The 18,619-nt window shown below is 39.2% G+C and overlaps 1 long non-coding RNA gene across 1 annotated transcript; it reads right to left on the bottom strand.

The window, feature by feature from the left end:
- Positions 1–6,812: 6,812 nt before the first annotated feature.
- On the bottom strand, positions 6,813–13,508 carry LOC310780403. The gene is made up of 5 exons (XR_014552926.1): positions 13,479–13,508; positions 13,301–13,369; positions 13,137–13,191; positions 7,367–7,424; positions 6,813–7,240 (listed from the first exon to the last, which is right to left on the bottom strand). It is a non-coding gene; the product is annotated as an uncharacterized lncRNA (long non-coding RNA).
- Positions 13,509–18,619: the final 5,111 nt, after the last annotated feature.

The following is an 18,619-nucleotide window of genomic DNA, read 5'->3' as shown; positions in this document are numbered from 1 at the left end:
GTGTAGCATGTGTGCAAAGAAAAATGTTAGAAGAGAGTCACGCTACATGTGTGTCAAATGTGGGGTCTCATTACACAGGGGTAGCTGCTATGAGGAGTACCACTCAAACAAGAACCTTGCTCAGCGGCGCAGGCGCTGAGTAGGCATGGGTCATAAAAAAAAAAAACCTGCCAGGGATTGTTTTTGCTCTTTGTTTGATTGTTTGCTAGCTAGCAGGAATACATAAAAAGTACCTGCTGATTTTCATGTAACTTTGTGGATGGGTGTAACATGGGCCAAGGAAGTACCCATTACATTTTGGAGCAGTTCTGGATTCGGTGTACGAGCCCAAACCGGTTTGATCACGAACTGAAAAAACCTATAAAAAAAAAAAACATGTAAAAAAAAAAAAAAGCTGAGTGACCTGTGGTCTGCTGTTGTTTTGTATTTATTTTGACATTTATTTATTTTATTATGGTATTATTCCTCCATTATTGAAAACAACTATTGTTCAGATGTCTGATGTCTCACTGATGCCAAAAATAAATGGTTAAAGTGACTGTTCTGGCTATTTGATTGAATTTCACAAAACTGCGATTATCTCAGCTTTCCTTCCCAGAGGCCAAAACCATGCTGTATTCAACGGCTAATATCTACATAACTACTAACTCTACAAACTAACTCTTTTAGACAGAGAAAGCACACATTCTATTAGTTCTTTTTAGATGATTGGTGTTCACGAAGTCGTAACAGAAAATAATCCTCGGCTGTTTTAAAATGAGCCAGAATCGTCAAAAACACCCCTGGCACAACTTACCCACAGGATTGAAAACATGGCTGGCACTCAATGTGTTAAGTTATCAGATCCAGTAAAAGTGATAGGTGTCATTCAGAGGATGTTGCATCGTGCAGTGGGGGAGGAGAGATAAAACGATATCATTCTGGCCAAACTTTCATCTAATCTCATGACATCCAGCCATAGGCAATATTTTTTTCTATCAGATGCATTTAGAAATTATTTTCACTTTGGTCTTGCTATAGTGTAGCGTATTTACATGCTTGCAGTATTTTAACTGCAGTTAGATTGGTTTGAGAAGCATAATAATATGGAATAATAGCCTATATATGGAGATAGACAGACCGGATGAAGGGAGGGGGGGGCGGCGGAGCCCTTGGCTTTGTCTGGTTTTACCGGATTTGTCCAGGAATTGGAGCTTAAAAGGCAAGCGTGTGTCTCTTCCCTGCAATTCTCCAATGAGCGGACAATGCATAATTTTACGCTTAAAAGGCGTGGTTATAATGGTTGAGGCTGAGTTTAGCACCGATACCAAGATATCAAGTGCGCCTTTCCACGCCCACTGCTTTGCGCTGCGGCTGGCGCTCGGCCTAGAAACTGCGCCGCTGCAACGATAGATGCGAATTGAGAGGACAACCATTTTGGGTGTTAATAAGTTATCTGGATGTTATCTGGATAAGGAAAAACACATGTTAACGCCAGGTGTAAATGGAATCAGCCAGGCTAATGTGGTCAAGCACAATCTGATTGCAATCTGATGGCAGAAAAGGCATGTTAATGCCAGGTGTAAATGGCCTCTGAGAGCAACATGTTGCACACTACAAACCACAGGTGTAAACCTGGACACACATCACATGACTCTTCAGTACAGAAGAGACATTTCAACACTCATTTGTTAAACAGACGTGATGAACTGTGGCGTTTGATCTTAATGGTTAAAAGTGATATTTGCATGATTTAATAATTGTCTGGTAACTATAGAGACAGAGAAGAAAAAAGCTCAGTCACTGCTTGTCAGCATGAGTGGAAACAACCATTTCACAGTTTGTCTTTAACACGTATGAGAACTGTTGCTGTGATGGCAGAATTTAATCAGTCCTGTAACCACATTGACGCCAGAGTTCATCTGTTTACGCACACAGCAGCTAGCAGGTGTCACATAGCGCACCCAGAGTGTCTGAGGAGGAAGAAACAATTGACAATGCAAATCTATAGAGAACGTAACCATTGACAAAATATATTATTAACAATAGATTGTTTTCCTTTTCTTTTTTTAAACACTGCTATCAGCTGGTGTCAACTTATTTGTGTGAGAAACTGTGGAATTGAGGGTTAATTGCTAAGATATGATCTAACACAGGGGTTTTAAAAGTGGGAGGCGGCTTCCCCCAGGGGGGCTCCAAGCAGTTTCAGGGGAGGCTGGCTCAGTGAATGGAAGTGAAAGAATATTAAATTATTATTATTATTATTATGTTATTACATTATCAAAGGGAGATCACATAGAATAGTTCAGAGATACAGTAGTTTTGTGGAAATAATCATGTTGAGTGAGAGGAGGGCACCTTTCTCCAAGCTTTGTCTGGGGGGAGGCCCACAGTCTCAGACTTTGAACACCTCTGATCTAACACACAACCTGAAACACCATAGACAGCAGAAAAGCACAGCAACAAAGAAGGATGTTTGATTTCACATGGAGTTATTGCAGAGGGCACATGACCCTTTATCTGAATGTGCATGACACTCATGATGGACACAATATGAACAGACAAACAAAAACTGTTGAACTATTGGCTGAAACTTATCTGACACCTTGAAAGTATTTTAATTGTCTCATTATGAGAATGTTCTGGTCATTGACGAGCCAAAGCAAATATCCAAAGTGACTGAGGTGATTTGAACTGCACCCTGACTCAGGATTACATCAGTATCTTAACGATGCTGTGATACAGGTACTGATCTTAACGATGCTGTGATACAGGTACTGATCTTAACGATGCTGTGATACAGGTACTGATCTTAGCGATGTTGTGATACAGGTACTGATCTTATCGATGCTGTGATACAGGTACTGAGTATATCGATGCTGTGATACAGGTACTGATCTTAACGATGCTGTGATACAGGTACTGATCTTAATGATGCTGTGATACAGGTACTGATATTAATGATGCTGTGATACAGGTACTGATCTTAACGATGCTGTGATACAGGTACTGATCTTAACGATGCTGTGATACAGGTACTGATCTTAACGATGCTGTGATACAGGTACTGAGTATATCGAGGGCTTGGAGCCAAAGTAAGTGTGATTATACATGATATCAACTGAGATGTCTCAGTGAGATCTTTTCTGTGCTAGAAGGACACAACTGAAATCATGAGCCATAAGTTTTAATTCAACAAAATCAGAAAGCCCTAAGAGAAGAGAGTAAAAGTAGGGTTTTGTTTGCTGCCAACAGGCTGTAACTGCACTTATGCCCTTTTAACACCTTGCAAAGCCTCACTTTTGACACTGAACAAGCCCTGTGATTCTAACAGCACTTAGATCAACTACATGCTGACTAAGTAATGCTGGCTTGGCAGCATGATCACATCATTTTTATATTCATATAATTAATATTCAAGATCAATATTAGTATTGTTAGTAGTATAAGTATTAGACTGATATTCCCATGAAATACTTATAGGCCTATTCAAAATGGTATTAGATAGATAGATAGATGGATTGATAGATAGATAGATAGATAGATTGATTGATTGATTGATAGATAGATAGATAGATAGATAGATAGATAGATAGATAGATAGATATATAGATTGATTGATTGATAGATAGATATATAGAGAGATAGATAGATAGATAGACAGATAGATAGATAGATAGATAGATAGATAGATAGATAGATAGATAGATAGATTGATTGATAGATAGATAGATAGATAGATAGATAGATAGATTGATTGATTGATAGATAGATAGATAGATAGATAGATAGATAGATAGATAGATAGATAGATAGATAGATAGATTGATTGATTGATTGATTGATTTCCTCTTAGTTGAAATGTGTTTCCTGTACACACACGTAGGCTACAACATTTTAAAACAACATGAATGAAGAGGAATGTTAGGAGTGACCTGGTCAAGATGAGCTCTGATAAGACCGCTCGCTAAATAGAAGGTATAGAAAATACATGATATTCTAAAGTTATTCATGTTCCATGTAGCTTACAATGTTAAAGGCCTTGGAGAAAGATGCTGAGCATTACATCAAGAAAGATATTGTTTTATATGTCAGTGTTGATTGAAGTGTAATAAACCCTCATCCATACCAACATGCACACAGCATTTAACATACCAACATACACACAGCATTTAACATACCGAAAATAATGAACTTTCTTCTAAAATCATTATTTGTTATGTAATTAATGTCATCTGGGGGGTGGGGGGGAAGGTTGTTAGGTTATTAGGAAAGTTACAGTTAATCAAATTATGTGTCAGACTTTCATAAATCACACAAAAACAGTGTTATATTCTATGCTTTCCTTTAGTAGCATCTGGCTTAACAGACAGTCACACACAGGCCCCTGAACTGAACAGGTATATTGGAGTAATAGGGGATTATTATGTGCCTTGCTCAAGGTTCACAGAAGTCATTGAAGGAGAGCAGAGGATCACATGGGGTTCAAACCTTCCTTTCACATTAGGGCGGAGTATTCAATACCTTAGTTTAAAGTATCAACCGAAATAACTCAAGTATCAAAACTTCTCCAATCAAATAATACCTGCATTTGATCAATTTTGCACACAGATCTAGAGAAAAGGATGACTATTTGTTTGATTTTGCTCACAGCCAATCACCACAAGCATTCTTCGATTTAATGTGACGAGTGATTGGCCGGGCGGCTGGGCCCACTACCGCAGCAGCTACAACCCTACTGTCTGTGATGGTGAAGACGAGCGCAGTGTACAGTATGTGATGGAGGTGAAGGAATGAATGATGTAGGGTAAAGGGTAAAAAAGGTAGCAAATTAACTATTTGTATATATCAATACAGTAAAAAATCAATACAGTATAAAAACACTACTGACAGCTTGCTGAATAAATTCAATGTTTATTGTTGCATAAACTGGTAAAAGACCAAGCTTTAAAAGATACAATATAAAGTACTTATCTATCTATACAGTTTTAAAAGAACATGGTTAAAATCAAAATGTTCTCATTGAAATCAGTTCATTACATTACAAAAAAAAACCAATTATGGACAACTTTCACACCTAACACTGAATAAGATACTGACTTAAAGCTGCTCTAGGAAATATGTTTATGTACAAAATAATCCACCCTGCAAGAGAACACAGTGTCCCATCTCATCTAATGGAGATCCAGCAGATTCTCTCTATTTGTCCAAATGATGTTCTGCTGGCAGGTCTGATACTTCTCACCTACAGGAAGTGATGAAGCCAAACTAAAGAGTTAAATACAAACTGTCAGCTGATCAGCAGTGAGCAACACAGCCTGAGTGCTGCTTTCAAAATAATGTGACTAAATAATTATATAAAACATATAGACAGTATATAGATATGCATAAACTCTTAGAATGAATAAACTAAAATAATGTGACTAAATAATTATATAAAATATATAGACAGTATATAGATATGCATAAACTCTTAGAATGAATAAACTAAAATAATGTGACTAAATAATTATATAAAATATATAGACAGTATACTGCCCTCCAAATCAAAACCGCAGTAACTACAATTTTGGTCAAAATTGAGTTATTATTGAAATTTAACTTTTAGATATCTGTTTTATCATGTGACAAATTTTCTAAGTTCAGTCTCGCTCTATATTTGAGAAAACAGAGTATAAAAGTTGCAGTAACTACGAAATCCAACCAAAAACCAGACAAAACTGCAGTAACTACACTTACTGCAGTTTGATTTGCTTTCACAGAGCTTCAGCTGGACTTAAACAGAGATAAACGCAGTAACTACACTTTGAGGTGTAGTTACTGCGGTTCAGACTGGTTTTTGGTTGGATTTTGTAGTTACTGCAATTTTCCCGCTCTTTCCATAACAAAGCCCAACATATCAATCACTCACAATGGCACAATCTGTTTAGTTAATCCAGTCAATTCCCAATATGAGAGCGCACTGACAGCTGTCCAAATTGTTAATGAATGAGTCTTCAGTGTCTTTAAAATCGTAAATGCTGTATTCCTAGCTAATAATCCATAAGAGATCATCCAATAAAGAAGGGAATTGTGTTCTCCACTGGGAAGTGTTAATCTGGCTGTAGATAGTGATAACTGTTTGGTATCACTACCTAGCTCATCAGGACAATCTTTTTAATTGCTGCATAAATTATCAGCATTCAGACTCAGTCTGTAATTCATTTTATTCAAAATAATTGTAATATGCTATGTAATATACTGTATATGTTCTTGTATGAATTATCAATTGTGATTTGTAAAGAAAACCTGTTCTAAATTAAGATAATAAAACAACTGTGCTCATTAATTAATTGTGTCAGAATGATGACCAAAAAGCAACACCAGTGGTGAAGATTACATCAACTGACTTCAGGATTCCCTGAATTTATCTGTTACTCATCCATTTAAATGTTTTAAACATGTAAACAATAAAACAATTAAATACAGATATGATGTGGTATCGAAATCAAAACCGATTACAATTGTCTCATGAAAAACAAGACAGGAGAAGCACATTAGATTGTAGTTACTGCGCTTTTCCCTTGTACTACCTACACATCTGTTTAAGGTAATACACAGACAGGGTGCAGTATCTGCATTTCTGGGGTCATAGGTCAAGTAATTGATAATTGTTTTGCCCCCAAAAAAGACTTTAACGTATACATATCTAATAAGCGCATTGCCACTTTTCAACCTATATCTCATTTGGCTGGACAGTCAAAAAACTTTAAAGCCATTTTTCTCAGTTTCAGTGTTGGCGTAGTTACTGCGGTTATGATTTGTAGGGCAGTATATAGATATGCATAAACTCTTACAATGACTAAACTAAAATAATGTGACTAAATAATTATATAAAATATATAGACAGTATATAGATATGCATAAACTCTTAATAAAGAATGGAGAGAAATGTCAGTTTGTGTTGGGAACAACAAACTTCATTCACCTCCATCAGCTGTCTGTATACAATGATTAAATAAATGCTGTACAAAACAATGTACATTTTTCTCTGCCTTCCACACAATGCATGCTGGGACAAGCTGATCCAGCCCCGACTCTGAATAGCAATAAGCAGGTATAGAAAATACATGTGCGATGTTTGAATAGCAGAGATGCACGCAATTATATGCACACATCTGTACTTTAAATGAAATGTTGTGTGATGGAAGTAAGAATGTGTGTTTTCTTGTACTCCATCATGTCTCTCTTGTTGTTGTCTGATGCACTTCTCTTTATGGACCTGCAACACATGATTGTAAATGTACAGCTGCTGTCTGACATGTTCCATTCAACTGTAACACATTTAATGATCTGTACAACATTAAAACAAAACATGAATACGTTATGAAATTAGCTCTAATTTTACCATGGGCAGTTCCCAGTTTGAGAATAACCAGTATCTTCAGTTCCCATAGGAGTTGATGCTGTGAATGGAGAACAAACATTAATTTAATAGACAAATAAATGGATGTGAACAGACCCACAACTCTTTGATACTCCTTTAGCTCAGTAAATGACAGTAGCTTGAAAAGGCCAGTAGGCTCTGCTTTTCAGTGACAATGTACTGGTGTAAATTTGCCCTCATTAAAGCTATAAAGCATGGCGATGCCCAAAGTACTCATACCTACAGCACTTAGCAATGCATGTATACTGTCTGAATAGTTTTAGCAGTAGTATAGATAGATACAGAACAATAAAACACAGGAGAAAATGCTAATAACTAACTAGCTCTCTGGTTAGCAGAAGAGTTTGCATTGAAATGAATAAAACAGGAGGAGATGTCTGAGAGCTGCAGCATGTTGCGTGGCCTGCAAAAAGAATTAATAATAATCTTTTTTTGTTTTTTTTGTTGGTGTGTGCCCGCAGTCAGGCCACTCACTGAACAGCAGGCCAGGCAGGCCACTGCTCATTTCTGGACTCTTGTGTTGGAGCCTTGAGTTTTGCGAGACTAAAACCATTGTTGGCCTAATTTTTCAGAAACAAAGGTTGGAGCTTGAGCAGAACACACTACCATGTGTTTAATGTTAGGGGCTTGCTTAAACAGGAAGATGTTTAATGAAACTGAGAATATGTTGATGTTTATTAGTGGCCGGGCCAGCGAAGCGGCCAGGCCACTTCTTGTATTTGCCATTATTCTTCATCCTCCCGGGAAGTTCGACTTCCCATGGATGAAAACTAACCAAACTTTGCACAAAGGTCCAGTCCCATGCCAAACGTCTTTGACACAAATTTGGGGCCAATAGTCCTAACGGTGGCACGACAGCGACCGTCTAAAGTTTAAAACTTAAAAAAATCATAAAAAATCAGGCATACGTGCTACGGCTTTGCAACTTTCACCGAAATGTGCGCCTAAATGAGGGGAAACTTTTGTACAATGCAACCTATGGCCAATTATGAAGTTTAAAGACCGCAAAACTGCAAAAACTGCAAAAACGATTAAACCCTACTCCTCCCACATTTTTTCTTCAAACGACACCAAACTTCAGTATCTGCATCGTTAGACTGTTCTACACAAAAGTATCGAACCAGATTTTCGATCGGTCAAAAATTGAGCCCACAGTGCATCAAAACGTTGAATTCTGGCCCCGTGTATAGCCTAATTACCTTAATTACCTTTGGCAATTAGGTTGTATTTGTGATGTCATCAGTCAGTCAAGCAATTGTGATGCCATCACTAATGTCACTCGAGCAATTGTGATGTCATAATATTTTTTTCCCCCATTGACTTGCATGGGGTTTCGAAAAATCTTGTTACATTTGGCAATTAGGTTGTATTTGTGATGTCATCAGTCAGTCAAGCAATTGTGATGCCATCACTGATGTCACTCGAGCAATTGTGATGTCATAATATTTTTTTTCCCCATTGACTTGCATGGGGTTTCGAAAAATCTTGCAGTAAATTAGCTGTAATTCAGAAACCATAACAGCTACAGCTACGAAACTTGGTAGAGAGGTGCACAGAGGGGCCTTTTATTCTACACGAAAGAATTACACAAATTGAGCAGATGGTGGAGCTATAACAGCCCTCTTTACATTCTGGTCCATAACTTCTGAACCGTATGGTCTATCATCAAAGCCTTGAGACTTGCCCGGCCACGACCCATTGCTGCGCAGCAGCTATTATTATTATTGTTATTATGACGTGTAGTTCTTAAGCTTGTGGAGAATAACGCAGTATGCACGATCTGATCACTCTTCCTTAAATAAAGTTTGCTGTGAAGCGTTTGGACAGAGGCATGTTTTTGATTTTACTTCTTCATATTATACTTGCAGTTATCTAGGCAATGTTGATGTTTCTATTAGTGAACAAATAGGTAACATGTATCATCGCGTTTGCATTATATTCATTAAATCTTGCTTCAAACGACCCAAATTGGACTTCAAACGGCCCAAATTTTTCGCGCCGGCCCGTATTGGCCTGGCCTGCTTGGTATAAATGCCCGGCCTGAATTATGATCGCCCCTGGGTGTCTGTAAACCTGGACACACACGTCACATATAATAATATAACTCTCCAGTACAGAAGAGACACTTCAAGGCTCATTAAGCAGACTAGATAGAGACAGGCTGATAAACTGTGCTGTTTGATCTCAACAGTTAAAAGTGATATGTGCATCATTTAATAATTGTCTGGTAACTATAGAGACAGAGAAGAAACAACCTCAGCCACTGTCAGCAGGAGTGGAAACAAGTCCATTTCACAGTTTGTCTTTAACACGTATAGTAAAGGAAAACTGTTGCTGTGATGGCAGAATTTAGTCAATGTTGTAACCACATTGATGCCAGAGCTCATGTGTGGACACACAGCAGCTAGCAGGTGTCATATAGTGCATAGTGCACCCAGACAGGCCCGTATCTAGCCTGCCACACTAGGGTGGGCCGGTAGGGGGCAGCTTTGGCGGTAGGTTGCCAGAGATTGTGGGTTCGGGGATGGGGATTAAATTGCATTATATTCAGTGGCGCTGGAAGTACTTTTAGGTAGGAACGGACTCTCGGTGCTGCCTGCAAGGGCAGCGCCGAAGAAAATTTGACATTTTTTGGACTTTCATCCAAGAATATTTAATTTTAAATTAACATTAGGATTATACTGTTGTGATGTCATTATTCAGTATCTTCTCCTTTTCTCACTCACTTTCATGTAACCACCTGCTCTCCCTTTAGTCGTTTACTTTTACACTACAACAGACAGCAACACAGGCATAAACACTGAACCAAATTGTTCCAGTAGGAGTCACCATTCTGTTTTGGGTCACCAAACTGTAAAGGTGCGTTCACACCGAGATATTTATTTTTCGCTCTGTCGCTCAAGTCAACCCTTTGGAATCGCTCTGTCGCTCTGTTTAAATCGCTCATCAACAGGCACACGAAATGACGGACATGTGGGGGATATAACGTTACGCAATGTCATGATATTTGTCCACTACGAGCCACCGTCATTGTTTACAAGCTAAAGCCTATCAGCGTGCTCCTAATGCGAGCTCCATACCGGTAGGACAGACTTAACTTCATGTCAGCTGTCAGCCTGTCAATCAGCTGTCAATGCGGTTTGTTGCCACACAATAAACCAGCGGTTTGTTCCAAGCCAGTGGGATCCTTGACTCGCTCTCACACGGCAGCCAATCAGCGTTGAGCGGCGAGCGACTGATGCCAGCGAATTTTCGCTCGAGTTGGGATATTTTATCTCGAGCGACGAGCAAATTTTCTCCCTATCGCTCTGTCTCTGCCGCTCGGACGCCCAGCGATTTTTCTCCCAGGCGAATATACGCTCAATCGCTCGTTTGCATTGACTTTGTATGTAAACTCGACGCCAGCGAAAAACTTTAATAGGTCGGTGTGAACGCTTAAAGGAGAATTTCGGTTTTTTTGAACCTGGACCCATCTCCTGGCATTAATTAAGACTTCGTTATTTCGAATCCCACATAGGTTACGCCAAACCCCACATACAGTAGGTTGCGCTAAAACCACCACCGCAAAGCGTCCTCCTGTACTTGGCCAGTCGGCAGGAAAGTATCGCGGGACTTCACGAGACTTGGTGACCGAGATCACGTTTGAGGTAATTTGATCCCTGTGGGACTCCAGGAAACAGCCTTTGGCGAAATATCACTGTGGTGGATCTTGAGGGATCAGATTATGACGATATTTGGCGAAAACGGGAATAAAAATAGCTATTTAGATGCAGGAAAGACAGGCTCACACTTGGCCCCAAGTCAGCTCCATTTTACAACTGACTTGGACGCTATTGATGTCAAAACAACGCTAGGACGGCCAGAAACGACGCGGAGATCGCCTGGTGAGTGGCCAAATCTTAATTAATGCCAGGAGATGGGTCCAGGTTAAAAAAAAACGAAATTCTCCTTTAAGTAGGAACTTTCACTCAGGTGACAGGCCAGTGTTTACATTATTATTGTCAAAACTATTAGCAAACTATGTACAAACTAACTATTTACAAAATTATTGCTATATTTCCAAGACGTTTAGTCTTATTCAAATTCAAACTGAAAAGTGACAAAGAAAACTACTTTGAAAGCAGATTGACTTACCCTTCGTTTCATTGGATGATCTTATTTCTCAAATCAAATTAAAGACTAGTGCAGTGAGACTTAACCATAGCTAAAAACTATTTGCCATTTAGCCTTCAAACCTATATCTACAAGACTTTTAGTCTTATTCAAACTCAAACTGAAATTAAAACTTTGAAAGCAGATTGACTTTGTTACCCTAACAAATAAATAACAATCCTTCATCCATAGTTTAAAATAATCAACTCCATAATATTCTTTGCATTGGATGAGCTTATTTCTCAAATCAAATTAAAGCTATAACTACTGTTAGGTGCCCTAAACTAACTAACCCAGTGGTCTCCAACCTTCGGGTCGCGACCCTAAGTGCGGTCGCCTGCAATTCAAAAAGGGAGATACAAAAAAAAAAAAAAAAAAAAAAAAAAAAAAAAAATTTGGGTGGGCAAGATTAATTTTTGGGTGGGCATAGCCCACCCCTGCCCCCCCCCCTAGAATCGGCCCTGCACCCAGAGTGTTTGAGAGGTTGCAGAAACAAGTTCACAATGCAAATGCAACGTAACATCACAAAATATATTGTTAATATAGTATTTTAACTTTTTTTTAACACTTCTATCACTGGTGGTGTGTCAACTTAGTGTGAGAAAATGAGGAAAAGCAAGAAAAGCAACCAATAATTCTGTTTGATTTCACATCATGGACACCATGGGCGTCATTAGGCCTGGGGATTGGGGGGGTTTTCATTATTATTATTATTTTTAGAAAAATTCCCCACATCTATTCATGTGTCATTCATGCTAAGCCCTCAAAGATGTCATGATATATACATGATCAGAAATGCAACCATTTGCTTCCTCTCTGTGTGCAAGTAACCTATATAGAAGGAAGAGACATCACTCTCATCATCACAGCGTTCGCATTTTGCATTGGGGGTAGACTTTGGGGACAGTTCTATTGAAGTGAATGGGGCAGGCATGGAAAGTCCCACTATAAACCATCATACAGTGTCTGTGTTGTTTCACCTTTGATTGAGAAATGCTTCCACAGATTGCAAAATCGAACGCTGTGATGTGATGTGATGTCTTTTCCTTCTTTATAGGTTCCTTGTCTGTTTGTCACTCAAGGCTAGTGGTGAAGTTGAACAATTCATGAATTTGCTATAAGGGCTGCCTGGAACCCTCTCAAGGACCCCTGGTGGTCACTTTGAGAACCACTGATGTAGTTTTTCACTATTCATCTCAAATTGCTCGGAGATTGTGCAATTGTCTCTTGACATGAGGGGGGGGGGATCCCATGGGGACCTCCCCAAAGAGGGCTGGGCTAAGCCCCCAATGTCTTCAAACCCTAGAAACGCCCCTGATGGACACAATATGGATACACATATGAACAGACAAACACAAATTAAACTATTGGCTGAAACATTTAATTGTCTCATTATTAGAATGATCTGAACATTGATGAGTCAAAGCAAACAGCCAAAGTGACTGAGGTGATTTGAACTGCAGTCTGACTCAGGATTACATCTGTATCATCAGTAATGATGCTGTGATACAGTTTCAGTGAAGAGTTTGTGTCAGTAAGCCAGCAGGCTGAAGGTTAGGGAGGATCATTATAACTTTACCTGTGGTTGCTATTATTTTCATAGTCAGAGCTCTCTGCTGGATCAGCATACTGCCCTGTTGAAGATGCTCAGATTATTTAAAAAATCACAAAAAATGTTTTAGGTACATTTAGGCATTGCTGGCTGTTCTGTATTCATGTCATGTTTATAATTTGTGTACTCACCATTCTCGTCAACATGTCTGAGCTCAATCGAGGAAAAGGTGATGTCACCGGATCCACCTGCAGCTCCGCCTGAAATATAGATTTCCACTGGAATTTAAATCAGTCAGTTACTCACCTTCATTTGTGTGATTCTACCATTTCAAAGTGCTGCATGTTAATAATAAAGTAAATACTGTACCATTTCCATGGTCTTCAGGGGCGTGGAAAGTTTGATAGACATCAGCATCAACTACAGGTCAGTACAAATAAAAGTCTAAGTCAAATAAATCACTCTTATCCCATGATACCAACTTACACCTCATCCCTTCTAACAAACGTCTTGTTCAAATAAAGTATGTTCAGTGCAGATCATCTTAGAGACAGATGTAAGCAAAGCTATACCATTTTGATTCATATTAGAGTCTTGGATTGTTTTGTCCATGTTAGTATCACATTTTGCTTTCTATTGGTTATAAAGTGATTGTTATTAGTGTAGTATTAAGTTGTGAAGAACAGTCATGATTAGTTTGAAGACTGACCATGGAGAAGAGTGCCATATGCATCGTCTTGATCATCTCTCTGGTCTGTAGTGGAGCTCTGGTTGGTGCTCTGAGACTGGATGGGCCTAATAAATGTAGTAAATATGGTAAATAACATGGAAGTTATCACTGTTATGGTTAAGATGAGAGAATTGGTGCTGTGCTGTAGGCTGCTTACCTGCTAGATGGATCTGTGAAAAGCACAATTGTTATTAAATAGTTTTGCTTCACAAATTGTCCCTCTGCTATTCAGTGTTAATCATAAAGTCAATACTGTACCATTTCCACGGTCTGCAGAGGGGTTGATAGTTTGATAGACATCAGCATCACCTAGAGGTCAGTACAAAATAAAGACAAGGTCAAATGAATCACTCCATGACACCAACTTAAACCTCATCTCTTCTAACACTTGTTCAAATAGAGAATGTTCAGTATAGGATATCATTTTAAAAGATAGATGTATGCAAAGCTTTGCCATTTTGATTCTTATTAGAGCCTTGGATTGTTTTGTAGATGTTAGGATCACATTTTGGTTGTCAAGAATTTCCTGACTGATTAATTGATTGATTGATTGATTGATTGATTGATTGATTGATTGATTGATTGATTGATTACCTGACTGATTGATTGTCTAATTTACCAATAGGTCAACAACAAAAATGCAATCTTTATGGCTTGTTCTTTGAAGACACAGCTTTCTATTGATTAGTAAGTAGTTGTTATAAATGTTAGTGTAATATTAGTTGTGAAGAACAGTCATGATTAGTTAGAAGACTGACCATGGAGAAGAGTGCCATATGCATTGTCTTGATCATCTCTCTGGTGTGTAGTGGAGCTCTGGTTGGTGCTCTGAGACTGGATGGGTCTAATAAATGTAGTAAATATGGTAAATAACATGGAAGTTATGACTGTTATGGTTAAGATGAGAGAATTGGTGCTGTACTTACCTGCCACAACATGGACCTGTGGAAAAACACATGTTTTTATATAGTGTTGCTTTACAAACGGCTCCTCTGTTATTCAGTGTCATGACATGAGGGAGAGTTGCTCAGTGATTTAATAAATTTAAATCAATGATATAATAATTATTATTATACAGTATAATTATATCATGATTATATCATAATTGAATAGTCAGAGTGTAATCACTCTAATATATGCAGGAGAAAGTCTCACCCTTGGACCTTCTGCAGATGAGCCACAGCAGCAGCAGGAGGATGATCAGTAACATGACAGCAACCAGTCCAATGATCAACCACACAGGAAATGAAGAGCTTGCAGGACTGGACACTGCAACTATAGAGGTATTATTAAAACAACACACCTGTGATGTCACTAGGCTATATGAACACTGACTTATTTGAGTGAAATAACATCATGCAACACAAATTATTTTTACTATATTCTTAAAAGTCTTTGTCACATCCACATCAGACTAACATTGAAAGCAGAAATAGAAAGTGATTAGATACCCTATTGTGCTTTCAAAACCTCTGAGTATTACATCTCTAAGAATTCACACGTACTTTAATAAGACTTCCAGCTGCGAAAGAGCTATTTAAATATGAAGAGTTTCCAAACTGATATATACACTGTTCAACTTGGACACATATTACTATAGAAAATACAATTCAGTATGAAACCCCAGCTACATAAACACTGTTGCTTAGAATATATTTTGTTTGTTTGTTTGTTTGTTTGTTTGTTTGTTTGTTTGTTTGTTCTTGTGTGTGTTTGTTTTTCAAAATACACGAGCATGTAGGATTTTTGATACATATCCACATTAGGAATTTGCCAAGAAAACATAATGAAACGTTGAATAACGTCTATTGAATGTTAAAAATAAATGTTATATATTTTTTTTAAGTGAAACGCACCCTGTACAGTGATGTTGACTGCATTGCTGAACTCTCCTGATCCAGACTCACACCAGTACACAGCAGATAGTAGGCTGGTGATGTTGCATTTGGATCCAGTCATTGAGCCCCAGTCAGATGAACAGTGTGTCAGGTATCCTCTCTCAGTAAACCTCTTCACTGTCCACTCAGTAGAGTTTCCCTCACAGCTCAGAGAGACAGACTCAGAGGAGAAGTGCTGCGTTCTGTTGGGACTCACTGTGACAGAAGCTGCTGAGCCTCCATCTGAAAGACAACAACACAATCAGAGGTCAAACTGACAGCAGAGATATTATGAGATATTTAAAGTTAATAGTGCAACATTTCCCCCACACTAATTGTGAGTGAGTGAGTGAGTGAGTGAGTGAGTGAGTGAGTGAGTGAGTGAGTGAGTGAGTGAGTGAGTGAGTGAGTGAGTGAGTGAGTAGTAGGCTAATTTGTAGGCTGGCTATATGGGCAGATCGCTCACCCATGAATGGATGAAAGAATGAATGAATGACTGAATCACACTCACCTCCAGACCAGATAAACTTAGTTGAACTGTTACGAGTGTAAAACACCCAGGGGTCTCCTCTCTCAGCTCTACACATATATCCTCCTGTGTGTGTGGGTCCATGAAGGATGTAGGAACCCTCTGCAGTGCCATCGTTGCTACCAGGCAGCAGCTCATAGGTGTAGGAGTTGTCTGATAGTTTGGGAACAGCCTTGTACCAGTAGAACCTCCATCCTGCAGGTGAAGCTTCAACCTCACAGCTCAGAGTTACTGAGGCTCCAGGACTCGGCCACTCAGGAGAGACCGTGAGGACAGGTGTGCGTTTAGTTGTTGGAAAGAAGTTTTCTCAGAATTAAAACATGACATGATGTAGACCTTACCTAGTCTTCTCAGTGTATTACATATGCTTGGACGCTGCCCCAACGACATACATTTTACTTTACGTTGCCTCCAAATCATCGTTACCTTCTAAATCATTTTGCTGCTACACTGACTTCTAATAGGGAGAATATGGCACACCTATCATTCCTACACTATGTAACTTTGATGCAGCGTCCCAGAGCATTGAAGTTACCTGGGTGTAACTCCATATCCTGCTGCAGCTCCTTCATATTAAAAGCTTTCCTCTGACAAACTAACGGGACACTTTTATTGTGAAGAGCGTATAGGAAGTCATCGCTCTGGGTTAGCAAGATTGATTAGCGGCACTATTCTTTAACAACTCGACAATCTCAGTAATCATGAACACACATTTTTCATTCCAAAAGAAAACACATTGCCAAACTCACCATTTTTACCAATGCTGACTGAGTCACTGTACTCTGTGTAGTAAAGTGAGTCTTCTCTGGCTCCTCTGCACCAGTAGACTCCTTCCTGTGAGACGCTGATCTTATTTGAGTTGGGATGTTGTGTGGTCAGGGGTTCAGAGTCTTTCTCCTCTCTGTACCAGTAGAACTTCCAGCCAGAAGAGTTATGCACAGAGCAGGTCAGCGTCACACTGCCCCCTACTGGTATGGCTGCTTGGTCAGCACTCAGTTTGGCCTTCGGTCCATGTGCTGTTAAAATTAGAGTGAAAAAACATGAAGTATTGTCCCCCTCAAAACGTCTAATTGACAAACTGATGTAATGGTGTAACGATAAATCTCATCCCTCTCTCTCTCATTTCCCAAAAGACTACACTAATTGGCTCAAAGGGGGCGCTACAATTAATTGATTAAAAAAAATGCATTTCAAAAGGTAAAGTCCACTGAATGAAGGACTATTTGTTACTGATTGGTCCTGAGAGGACTGCATTATTCATGAGGGACAACATGTTTACTATTGTCTTGTTTAGACGTGTAGATAGATGAAAACATAAACACATGTGACATAGTGACATGTTTATTATGAATGAAAGACGATCTGACTTACATGATATGGTCAGTCTGACGTTAGGACTCCACTCAGTAGTAGAATATGTGTCACTTCTCTGTGTGGCCTTACATGAGTAGTCTCCACTGTCAGACACAGAAGCTCTGACAATCTGATACACAGCTTGTTTCAGAGGTTGGTTTGAGATGCTTCTGCTCCATTCATACTCCCAGTCAGTGTCTCCTCCTCCCTGGATCTCACATGTGAGAGTGATGCTCTCTCCACTGTATATCTGAGGCCAGTTGGACTGCAGGGTCACAACAGGCCTATTTGCAACTGTTCACATCAGAAATATCCAATTAGTACACAAATAGAAATATAAAATCAACAGAACACATTTTGTATTCATGAATGCATGTTGTTTTATTCCAAGAACAGACTCACCAAGTTTGGTTATAGTGACTGGATCACTGTTCTGTGTGAAGAAAACCGGCTCTCCTCTCCCTCCTCTGCACCTGTAGACTCCTCCCTCTGAGACTCTGTTGAGGTTGGGTGTAGTTTGTCTCTGGCTGTTCGAGTACCATTCATATCTCCAGCCAGAAGACCCGTCCACAGAGCAGGTCAGTGTCACACTGCCCCCTACTGGTATGACTGTTGTGTCAGCACGCAGTGTGGCCTTTGGTTTAACTGTTGTAGAAGAAAAACATATTTTAAAGTCACCATATGAAGACAAACACAGCTATTCAGTATTCACACACTGTACAAGTTCAATTCTGCCAACAGCTCCTCTGTGTCACCACACTTTGACACCCTGTACATCTGTAAGTCAGCAGCCGCAGCAGAACATCCAGCATCAAGTGATTTCTGCCCCGGGGGGCTGTAAATTGTTATTGTTGCCACCCTTTACCGGCTCTTCCGAGCTGACCCCAGTAATACTCACGGAGGTTCTTGGTCTTGAAGGGCTCGCTCTTTGTTGAAACCCGGGTTATTCGTAACCTTTAGTTTTCCTAAAATGACTACTGTAATATTCATTTTTTATAGAATGTCTCTCTCCTTCTCCAGT

The sequence above is a fragment of the Poromitra crassiceps genome (assembly GCF_964638095.1).
Source record: "Poromitra crassiceps genome assembly, chromosome: 8".
Taxonomy (NCBI): domain Eukaryota; kingdom Metazoa; phylum Chordata; class Actinopteri; order Beryciformes; family Melamphaidae; genus Poromitra; species Poromitra crassiceps.
Note: the sequence above shows the minus strand (reverse complement) of the source record. Positions and strands in the feature narration are given on the sequence as shown.